This window comes from Sander lucioperca, chromosome 1, assembly GCF_008315115.2.
Source record: "Sander lucioperca isolate FBNREF2018 chromosome 1, SLUC_FBN_1.2, whole genome shotgun sequence".
NCBI lineage: Eukaryota > Metazoa > Chordata > Actinopteri > Perciformes > Percidae > Sander > Sander lucioperca.
Genome location: NC_050173.1, coordinates 40,680,404 through 40,691,636, shown reverse-complemented (window position 1 = coordinate 40,691,636; position 11,233 = coordinate 40,680,404). Strand labels below are relative to the sequence as shown.

The 11,233-nt window shown below is 40.3% G+C and overlaps 2 long non-coding RNA genes across 2 annotated transcripts in view; both read left to right on the top strand.

Moving 5' to 3' along the window:
• The window catches only part of LOC118495599, a 556,251-nt gene that overhangs the window by 27,250 nt on the left and 517,768 nt on the right, over window positions 1–11,233 (top strand). The gene's annotated exons all lie outside the window — the stretch shown is intronic.
• Window positions 2,257–9,750, top strand: LOC116064442. Its single transcript, XR_004108526.1, has 3 exons — window positions 2,257–2,270; window positions 9,080–9,081; window positions 9,553–9,750. It is a non-coding gene; the product is annotated as an uncharacterized LOC116064442 (long non-coding RNA).

Here is an 11,233-nt window from a genome sequence, read left to right as displayed (position 1 = left end):
CTTTGTAAACTCAACACCTTTTACTATTATGCAAACATATTGCATTATTAGTCAAAATGCAGTTAATCAACAGTTTCAACATACAATAATATAATAATAATAATAATAATAATACATTTATATTATATAGCGTTTTAAATGGTACTCAACGACACTTTATACATATACAATAACTGCAACAATGAGAACTTATTAACAATAATCACAGATTTAAATAGGTGGGTGGTGAGTGCGGTTTTGAAAAAGGGGATTATGTAATGCAAACAACACTCATGTTTCATGTCTCATTGTAAAAAGAAAAACGGCAAAGTAGAAGCAATTGAGGCTTTTTTTGCATTATGTTCCCCCTTCTACGGTGGCAGAGACGGTTCAACACAAATACAAAAGCCACAACACAAACACAAAAGCTACAACACAAACGCAAAAGCTACAACACAAACACAAAAGCTACAACACAAACACAAAAGCTACAACACAAACACAAAAGCTACAACACAAAAGCAAAAGCTACAACACAAACGCAAAAGCTACAACACAAATACAAAAGCCACAACACAAACGCAAAAGCTACAACACAAACACAAAAGCTACAACACAAATACAAAAGACACAACACAAATGCAAAAGCTACAACACTAACGCATAAACTACAACACAAACACAAAAGCTACAACACAAATACAAGACACAACACAAACACAAAAGCTACAACACTAACGCAAAAGCTTCAACACTAACACAAAAGCTACAACACAAACGCAAAAGCCACAACACAAACGCAAAAGCTACAACACTGACGCAAAAACTACGACACAAACACAAAAGCCACAACACAAACACAAAAGCTTCAACACAAACGCAAAAGCCACAACACTAACGCAAAAGCTTCAACACTAATGCAAAAGCTACAAAACAAACGCAAAAACTACGACACAGATACAAAAGCCACAACACAAACACAAAAGCTACAACACAAACGCAAAAGCCACAACACAAACACAAAAGCTACAACACAAACGCAAAAGCTACAAAACAAACGCAAAAGCTACAAAACAAACGCAAAAGCCACAACACAAACACAAAAGCTACAACACAAATACAAAAGCCACAACACAAATACATAAGCGACAACGGAAGTGAGTGTGTTGTTGACAAACGGAGCCAGCGGATGAGGCCCATTTCAGAAAGCAGGGGTGTGTTTAGATGATATTGAGGCCCGACTATAGATGGATTTTCATTTCCAGATAACTACCTATTTGAGCGGTATCGTTTTTCTTCCCTTTCTTCTTAGCCTACATAACCTTATCTGTCCTCATATCACTAACGTCACCCGTTGTGGACATGCTCTTACATCCCAGCACATTCTTTGTGTCGCATTACGTTTTTTTGCAAACGGCAGTTTTCTTTACAACATTGCTGATGCGGAGCATATAAGTAAAGCCACTGTATGCAGAGCCATCAGAAGAGTGTGACTCGCTCTGAAACCTTTTTGTAGTGTTCCCTGGACACAAACCAGTACGAGCAATTAAAAAGGAGTTCCACAGTATTGCAGGTGAATGATGTAAACCCTTTGAAATAAAAGATCATGAATTATAATTCTGTTAATGATGGTGCTGCAGCCTCAGAATGGGATTAGTAGGCCTAGGACTTTTTTGCCCGCAGGATTGCATCTTAATGAAATATAGGTTCAATATCATTTCACCAGTAATATTATACTTCTGATTAAATATATTAATACACTATATTGGAACTTACGCATTTACTCTAGCAGCAATGTTATCTCTCTTTTGCAGCAGCCGCTGTGTTGCTTTTTTGACGAAATATATATTCAAACTCGCTGTATGTGCGCATGAGTATTTCCGCCGACCAGTTTGTTTGCGGTTGTTACCATGGTGAATCGTAGTATCATGGCTCCATTCATGCTGCCTTTTTATAGTGGTGGTGCACGCGCTTAACTCTGAGTGAACCTACTCTAAGTTGATTGAACCAACTCAAATCAGCTTTTCTGGAACCGAAAACTCAGAGTTTCCCATCTCAGGGTAAATCAACTCAGAGTTCAGGCTTAGACTCAGAGTTTGTTAAACCTCCTTCCTGAAACGGGCCAGGAGGAAAGTTCCGTTGTCATTCACTTCCGTTGTCAATTATATATTTGTGTTGTGGCTTTTGCGTTTCTGTTGTAGCTTTTGTGTTTGTGTTGTGGCTTTTGTATTTGTGTTGAACCGTCTCGGCCACCGTACCCTTCATTGAATTTCACAAACAATGAGCAGTGTGTGAGTGGAATCAACACAATCCATATACATTAAAGAGAAACTGCTGCAATGATAAACAACTCAGGAAAACAGTTACATATAAACCTGACACATTCTGCAACTTGAACCATCAACAGTGAATGTTGGCTACTGTAGAAGGAAAACTCAATGATGATGAATTGGTAAGGCACCGAGAAGCAAATGGCTGCCTTTATAACGGTGAAATCACCCAATTTATCAAGATAAATACAAAAAAGCTCTGTTTTTTCAAGCTGAAATTGTATTCATTATAACTTAAAATGTATGTAATCTACTTCTTTCCATCTACCATAAGTTTTAAATTAAGCTGAGAGTACAGCATTTCCTCCAGTCCTGTCAAATAAACAGCGAGGATGTGTCCAACCTCTATCTACTTCCATTCTTCACTGACAACAGTCGGGTCTTGTACTTTGGTCGAGGCTTTCAATCATTCCTAACAGCAGATTTTCTTTTCAGAAATCCAATAAATATGTGAAAAGAAATGGTCATGTAGTGGAAACTCAAGTGAGGATAGTTCAGCTTTTTAGATCTGGGGTTGAATGAGCCATTTCTCCATAGTCAGTGTATTAGCTACAGTAGATGGCTGTCGGCACAAATTAATATCACTTTTTAAGTGTAAGGTTGCTCCAATTGATCAATTATAATCGGCCGACATATTATAGCGTTTTTATTTTGGCCTTTTTTTTTAGGTGTCTAAAATATATCGGCTGATTATGATCAATCAATCGGAGCATCCCTACACTTAAAATTCTATTGATTTGTTTATGTGTCTAAAGTGCTTTTAGCTGCTGCCCCCATTCACAGCAGTACATTGCTTAGCTGCCTGCTTACCCAAACTGGGCATGTGCCCGCTGCACAAGATGCAAGATTCATGAAGCTAAGTGAACCATTTTCAGATTTTCTGATGGCGCTCTTTGTTTAAAGAAAAAGGCTCAAGGAATGGCAATTCAGTGTGCTTTCAACCCTTTGTTGAACAGAGAACGCCATCTATTGTGCTCAGAAAATAAAGAAAATGGTTCACAAAGCCTCATGAAGCTTCATTTGGCCATCACTATTGCCTAAGTACCTCATACAACCCCACCTCAAAATATCTAAATCCCTTTAACCCAATACCAAAGGCTAAGTAAGAAACAATATGTACTCTCCGAAAAGTGCTACTTGAGGGCCTTATGCCAGGTAAAAACCCAAAGCAATAAACAATATGTCTCCTGAAAGCATCTCGGGAGCCAGGCACACATTGAATTCCTCAATCCCTCCTCTCTCCCATGCCTAATAAATTAAGGAATAAGCGGGGTTAGGGAAGTCAGATCAGTGAGTGCATTAGATTTGATTATTGCCTTTGCCTCTGATGCTGTATTATTGCTTTGGGATCCCCGAAGGAGGACTATCTGCACCAAAGGTGGAACTCAGAAACTCCGGTTGGTGAAATTGGGCAGCCCCGAAGAAGCTGTTGGAGCAGATGAGGGCAAGGTGAAGAAAGAGGGAGGAAGATACAGGGGCCTTAGAGGAGTTCAGCTTTAATAAAAGCATCTGGTTTTGTGGGAGATGGAGGCAGGTAGGCAAGTAGATTGTTTTCCAAATAGGTTGCGAGGGGGTTGAGTTGAGAAAGCAGAATCAGTAGCCACAAGAAGAAAATGATATCTGGATATATATATAGTAATAACCAAGACTGTTTTAATGTCAATGGGGAGATAAGACAGCACAGCTATTCTTCCCTAGGAGGAGACAATCATCATCACTGTGAATTTGATATAACAGCACAGTATGAATCCCAATCGATCATAATACGATGTGCCGGAGTAGTGGCCTATTAGTCGTCTTAGTAACTGAAGCCAGCGCTGGTTGCTGGGCCAGGGCTGCAGTTTCACACTCATAAAGAGTAAATGTCTGATGAGGAGCTAGAAGCCTCCTTAACTCTATCAAGATTGATTGTGTCAGCAATCCTCTTTATCATGCCCGTAAGCAGTGCCACTTTAATACACATACGGAAAGCTTCATCGATACCACGTCCCTTACGGAACGCTGAGCATGCAAGGAAAGTATCCCCCAAAAATCTTCTGAAACACATTATGGAAAACAGATGAAATGAGCATTACAACAGACAGTTTGGGTAATCATTTTACGATCTGCCTTTGTTTTCCTTTCCGTAGACTGACCTGGCGATTTGTTTATCCCGCATTGTCGCATTCCTGGATCTGAGCAATGAACTTATTATCATTCATCGTCATTATCATTTTCAATACCATATCTCCCAAAACGCTGGACCTTTGGGTATAAATACTGTACTTTGTAAAGTATTACCTTCTTACAGAGGAGGTAGCATGAAAACAATAATGATCTTGATTTTGCTATTTGTGGTGTTATTTAACGTCATATTCACTTAAAACTCATTACTACTTAACCAATGTGTGGTCCAAGCGAAAAGATTTCCATGACATGTACAGAGAAATTAATGTTTCCCGTAGAATGAATTCTAGAGACTTTGGTAATCCTATAACATCATCTAGGGCCACCAACAACTATTGGAAGGAATGACATGGATGAATTGTAATAACTTTGAGGATTGTCTGACTTTTCATTTATACAATACTTTGATTTCTGACCGAATAGCTGCAAACCTAATGACATTCCAATCAGTCTCAGCTGTACTTTGAATGTATTGCTATTATCATGTAAACACACTAAACTAAAACGAACATGGTAAACATTATGCCTACTAACATCAACATGTGAGCATTGTCATTGTGGCAATGGTAGCATGCTGACATTAGCATTTAGCTCAATGCACCACTCTATGTCTGAGTCAACCGGCAACTTCTGGGCCTGAAAAGTGAAGGCAATGCAGAAGTGCCTTAAACCTGCATTCGATCTCATTTCCAGCAGGGGGCGACTCCAATGGCTCCATAAAGAACTCTGATTGTATAGAAGTCTATGAGAAAATGAGCCTACTTCTCACTTGATTTATTACCTCAGTAAACATTTTCACAATTAGTTTTTGGTCTCAATCGCTAGTTTCAAGTCTTCTTCAATACAGCATGATGTTCATTTAGTAAATTATGTTCCCACTTTTTCGGCGTTTCAATAGCACCTTGTCAAGCTAGCTAGCGCTAGTGTTAGCTGGTAAAGTAAGGGAACTTAAGGGGATAAAAAATCGGCGACTTTTCCTCGATAGCGTATTTCTTAGCGCAGTGCCATTTAAACCATACGTGACACTGGCTTAGCCACGTCATCCTTCCCAGCTCAGTCCTCTTGTCCAAATATGGTCATTATCAAAACAGCAGTCTATAAACCAATGGGTAATGGCACTGATGCTACATTATACTGTATATAGTCTATGGTCTGATACAGCCTCACAGAGCTGCTAGCATGGCTGAATACTCTTGATCTTGTTTCTTTAAATCTTGCTTCATTTGTATCTTCATTACTTCCCTATATTTCTGTCTCTACTACTGTATTGTACTATACTTTTTGTCTCCTTATCCAGTCCAAAAAATGTCTCTGTATGAAAGGCAGCACCTACAGTGTAAACTCCAATCATGGTAATTTTGGCAATTATGGATCATCAATGGAATGTTGTTTCCTGGAGTAGCTAGTCAACCTATCATGATACAAGGTCTCACACATAGTTAGTAAATCCATGGTGTTTTGACAGTCCAGCATGTCTGACATACCATAACGTTGAATATCCAAGCGGCTCCAGTTAATGCCTGCTATAGCTTAAGTGCAGAGGGTATGTTTGTTTTAACTGCTGCATAGCACAAGTTGGACGTTGATGGCATTTCTGTCTTACGTATCCGGCTGGGCTGTAGCCCTCCTGTATGTGATTACCTGCCTGGCTTGACACATTCGCTTGCGGCTCGTGGAAGAAATAAAGAATATGCCGAAATGATCGCAGCAGCGTTTGGGCCAGCACGGCCACTCCGCGCCTGATCGCAGTCGGTATGAACAGATTGGATAACATTGGCGGCAAAATGAAAATAGCGGTGTGTTTTGGCAGTTAACAGGATACTAATTGTCTCAGTGCATGAGGATACAGTGTTACAGCAGAGAACATCCTCCTAAAATTTGCAAACCGAAAACCCCAGATTGAGCATTTACCTTAATTAAGCTACATCTCTGGTTGTAGCTAAGCTAACGTAGAGAGCCTATTCTCCCTGGGCAACACAGGTGTTATTTCCGGGTGTTGTGTGGGAATCCAATTTCAACCTCAGAGCCAATCAATATGCTGTTTGTGGGTGAGCCAGGCCTCATTATGCCATGTTCTCTGAAAACAGTATCCAAAGACTTTCATCTTGGGAAGTTATATTGAAGTAAATATGAATTGCTTGTTGATTTAAGGAGGACATTACCCTGATATCATCATGTGAAGCAAATGACATCCTGTTGTTACTCAATAATGACATGCTGTCATTCTTCAAAGAACCACCTGATATGTTACAACACTGAAGGTATTAAAGGTGTGTACTCTGTGGAAGCATTAGCAAGTGTGCATCCAGTAAAGCGGCTAACAGTGTGTGTTCAAAAAGAATGACACGCTCTTTTTCTCGCTCCAAACGGATTAAGGAAAAACATCAGCGTCTTCTCTAAATGTGGGAAAATGAGCACACACACTTAAAGATTCACACACACACACACACACACACACACACACACACACACACACAAAGACACAAAGACAAACAGAGGAGAATAAAACGATTTGAAATAGAATTATTTCTGGTCCAGTGCACTAAGTAAAAATCAATTCCCCATTATAGAAATAGGATACAGAAAGGAATTAAAACTTAATGAGGTTTTCCAGCTAGAGTCCACCCACTTTTTAACCCTGCAGTTGGCAGTGCTGCGAGGCAGTGTGTCACGGTGGGTGTGCACATGCCAGATTTCATACGCAGGCCCGGTCGTGTGTGTTGGAATAATTCCGTGCGTGAATAGCTTTCTCTCCTGTGCACGCCAGGCGACAAGATGACAGTAATGCTGTTGCATCCTTCAAAGCTTCCCTTTCCTCGCAGGTATTCAAACTCATTTGTCTCCCCCTCACACATTCTCACACACACACACACGGTATACACACACGGCTCACTCTATCTGTTGGCAGTATTGATCTTCAGTTGATCCATGGTGACAAAAGACAAAGCTTTTCATGTGACAGGCAATTAGACGGCTGTGGAGCCTGCGGAGCCCAGCCACAGTACGGGCTGGGTAAATACTAACAACATCAGTCCAAACATTGTTCGCAGATGGGAAGAGTGGAAGGAGATTGAGGAAGAGAAGGTCTGTCTACAAACACCTGCCTCCTGGAGTTATCTGTGTCTTCTGGTTAACCTCACAACCTTGCAGCACATATTGATTTTTGTATTATTTGCTTATAACAGAGACATAAACAGTTGGGTCCCATAGCTCTATCAATCAATTCATCCATCCATCAATCATCCATGTCCTCATTATCTCCAGGATCCTGGCTCGGGCACGAACACTTAAACATACTGTATGTAGTCGCAAACACACATCACAAGAAGAGCAGCTTATGGTGCATACTTTAACTAGAGAACATAACCACCTACAGAGCTACAACAGCACATAAAGGAAACTAGAAACCCCTTCCCTACTTTCTACCTCCGTGGATGTGCTCAGACCACACCCATCTTTTTTCTTTCGATCTCAACTACACACCTGTAAAGTTTCGTGACTGCATCTTGCACTGTTGTGATGCTATCACAGTGACAAAATCTGACTGCAGACAAACAGACAGACATATAGACACCTGGCAAAGTACTCAAATTCCCTTCTGTGATAGTTTCTGCTACAGTAGGTGTCTCACACACACACACACACACACACACACACACACACACACACACACACACACACACACACACACACACACACAGATCTGCAAGGTGAAAACAATAGCAGGGTCGCTGTCACGGATAGTAATGATGACACAAGCCACACAAGAATAAAAAATCATAGTGGGAAATGCACAGTTCAATATTTCTCTTTGTGTATCTTTGCATTCTTGACACAACGACCCCATAGTTTGCAGAATTTATTAGAGTTAATGCTCACACTGAACGTAAGCCATGGATGTGTTATAGGAACATGATACCTGACTGAAAGATGGTGCTCAGTACGTTGAATAGAACTTGTTAAAGCCGCCCATCACAAGAGCACACAGAAGGCTGTAGCTTAATTGTAACATTTGTTAATCTGGACTAAAACGTCACATCATAAGAGCAGCATGTGAGTGAAAGCAGCCAGTTCACTCGTTTGGAGACCACTGGAAGTACACTTGGCTCTGTGGGGCGGCTGCTTATCTAGATCCACTGGATATTTGGCAGCTTGATGACAGCCTGTCAACATCCAGTGAGTTTAGTATTGTAAGTCCAAACGGATACAACAGCTTGCGGTTTCATTTCGATTTAATGAGCAAGATGGTGAACAAGCTATGTACAAGTGCTGTGGAAGAGATGCCTCCTAGCTATCATTCCCTCTCTTATCTTAATGAATCAGATGATAATCTCCAGTTATGACACCATCACTTCTGTTATCTGTATCCATCTATGCCCCACGGACCGCCCCGCTATAATCCACACTGTTTACAATTACCAATCTGATATAATTGCATTCAGACTTGAATTGAGAGCCTGGGCCACGAGAGGTGTGGGTGCAACTCCTGAGCCCTAAACTGCCCCTTTCTCAACAAGGCTTTTTTCACATTAGAAGAGTAGAAATGTGCAGCAAAATGGACTTTAGATTTACTGCTATTGATTAAAGGATGGTATACCAAATAGATGTGGCTGTAAACAAATTAGTGTGGTGTCGCAAGGAGTTATGGATCCCTGCATCAGATTATTTAAACCCCTAAGAGGTTGGAATGATGATTATGATGAATTGTGCTTAGCTGGAAAGATAATCTATTCTTAATTATGATGAAATTGAATATGTTTGTAGGCATTACACGCTGGCCCGTGGCCTTTTAAGATGCTATTAATGGAAGGAGAGCGAATGAAAGGGTTTTTGTTTTTGTCGGGAAACAGGTCGACAGCCTTTCAAACATTGTTAGATGTGATGGGTCGTGATCCACCCAGAGCATCGTCTGCCCACAGCTGATAAATGGAAATGCTGAGGATTAGTTTTGTCCCTGTGGGTAATGCCATCTAATTCACTGTGACCACTGTATGTATATATATATATATATATATATATATATATATATATATATATATATATATATATATCTGTTTGGGATAATTGTTAGGGTGAGGCTATTTGCACCCCTGGTACAATTAGCAGTGTATGCTATTCGTACCCTGGTGCAATTAGAAATGAATGCTATTCGTACCCCGCCGGTGCACACAGCAATGTGTTCTATTAATACCCCGTCTGGTACAAATATCAATGTATGCTATTTGCACCCCTGTGCATTTACAGTACCTTGGCATATATTTACACACAGTTATCCATACTACTCATGTATTACACCTTTTTGGAATATTATTGCCCTGACATTCTTACCCTAACCATAACCAATCCCACTCTTCTTACCTAAACCTAACCAACCCAAAACGTGTTTCTGAAAACATTTTAAGCGAGAAATAGGCCGTACAGTTGCTGAATCTGTCTTCATTTCAGATCGACATAGGTCAGATTAAAAGTTTTTCGGGGGCTTTTGAGAGGCGTTGAGCCGCTCCTCATTTGCATAAAGTTGGCTGGATTCAAATGAGGAGCAGGCAGCTCGACGCCCCGCTTCTCCAAAGTCCCTGTGGCGCTACCAGAATGCCTTGCACGGCTGCTCCCACAGAAATGAATGGGAAGCGGGGAAATGATGCTGACAATGGACACACACCATTAGAGTTCATGGTGTCGATCAGTTTTTTTTTAGGCAGTCTTAGTAAGCTTGGTTTGAGAACCTGTCTGTGCAGTTTAAGTCCAAACCGATCAGATTGATTCAATTCAATTCAATTCAATTTCAATTCAGTTCAATTTTATTTATAGTATCAAATCATAACAAGAGTTATCTCGAGACACTTTACAGATAGGGTAGGTCTAGACCACCCTCTATAATTTACAAAGCCCCAACAATCCAGTAATTCCCCCAAGAGCAAGCATTGATGCAGACTGCATGGAAGATTGTGGGGGTTGGTCAGCACCAATCCTTCCAGTCTATCTATGAACAGGCTACTCTACAACAGGAAAACCGGATAGATGACCCATCCCATGTTCTACATGCTCTTATGAGCTACTTCCGTCTAGGAGGAGGTTTAGAGTCCCTCGATGTAGATTAAATAGATTTAAAAATTAATTTGTATATAGCAGATGAATTATGCCTAGGTCAAGACCAACTGGGAGGATCTCTTTGGTTTTACTACTATTAGGTTATTTACTTATTTTTTTACTACAGGATTAGCGTTTTAGGAACCTTGCTGTGTTGTTTGTTCTATGACATCTATGTATGTATGTTTGTAATGGTAATGGCAGCAGCATGGGGGTTGGCCTAAGCAAAATTTCCCACATTGTGGATGAATAAAGTTTATCTTTATCTTTAATTGCCATATGTCATTTAGAAAATTTCCAAAATCAGTTTGTAATTTGTAATATAATGTAAAAATAATCTAAACTTATCCATTCATTTTATGCCTGCTGTAGTTCACTCACTACAGGTGAGATGGTGAAAATGACCTGAGGAAATGGCTGTGTTGGCCTACATGACACAATCTGTGACCTGTAAGATTTGCTAATTGCTAAACTTGCTCATGTATGAGGCTTCATTCAGTTGCACTGTACCATAGAATATTAGCATGCTGACCTCTCCAATTGCTATTTGAAGAAAAAAAGAGACTTAAAGAATAGAGAGAGAGAATACATACATAGATGGAGGTACTTAGTAGAAGCATAACAAATGACTGAAGGCTAAATGGGGAGTAGTTTTGCGGTGGCGTCGGAGA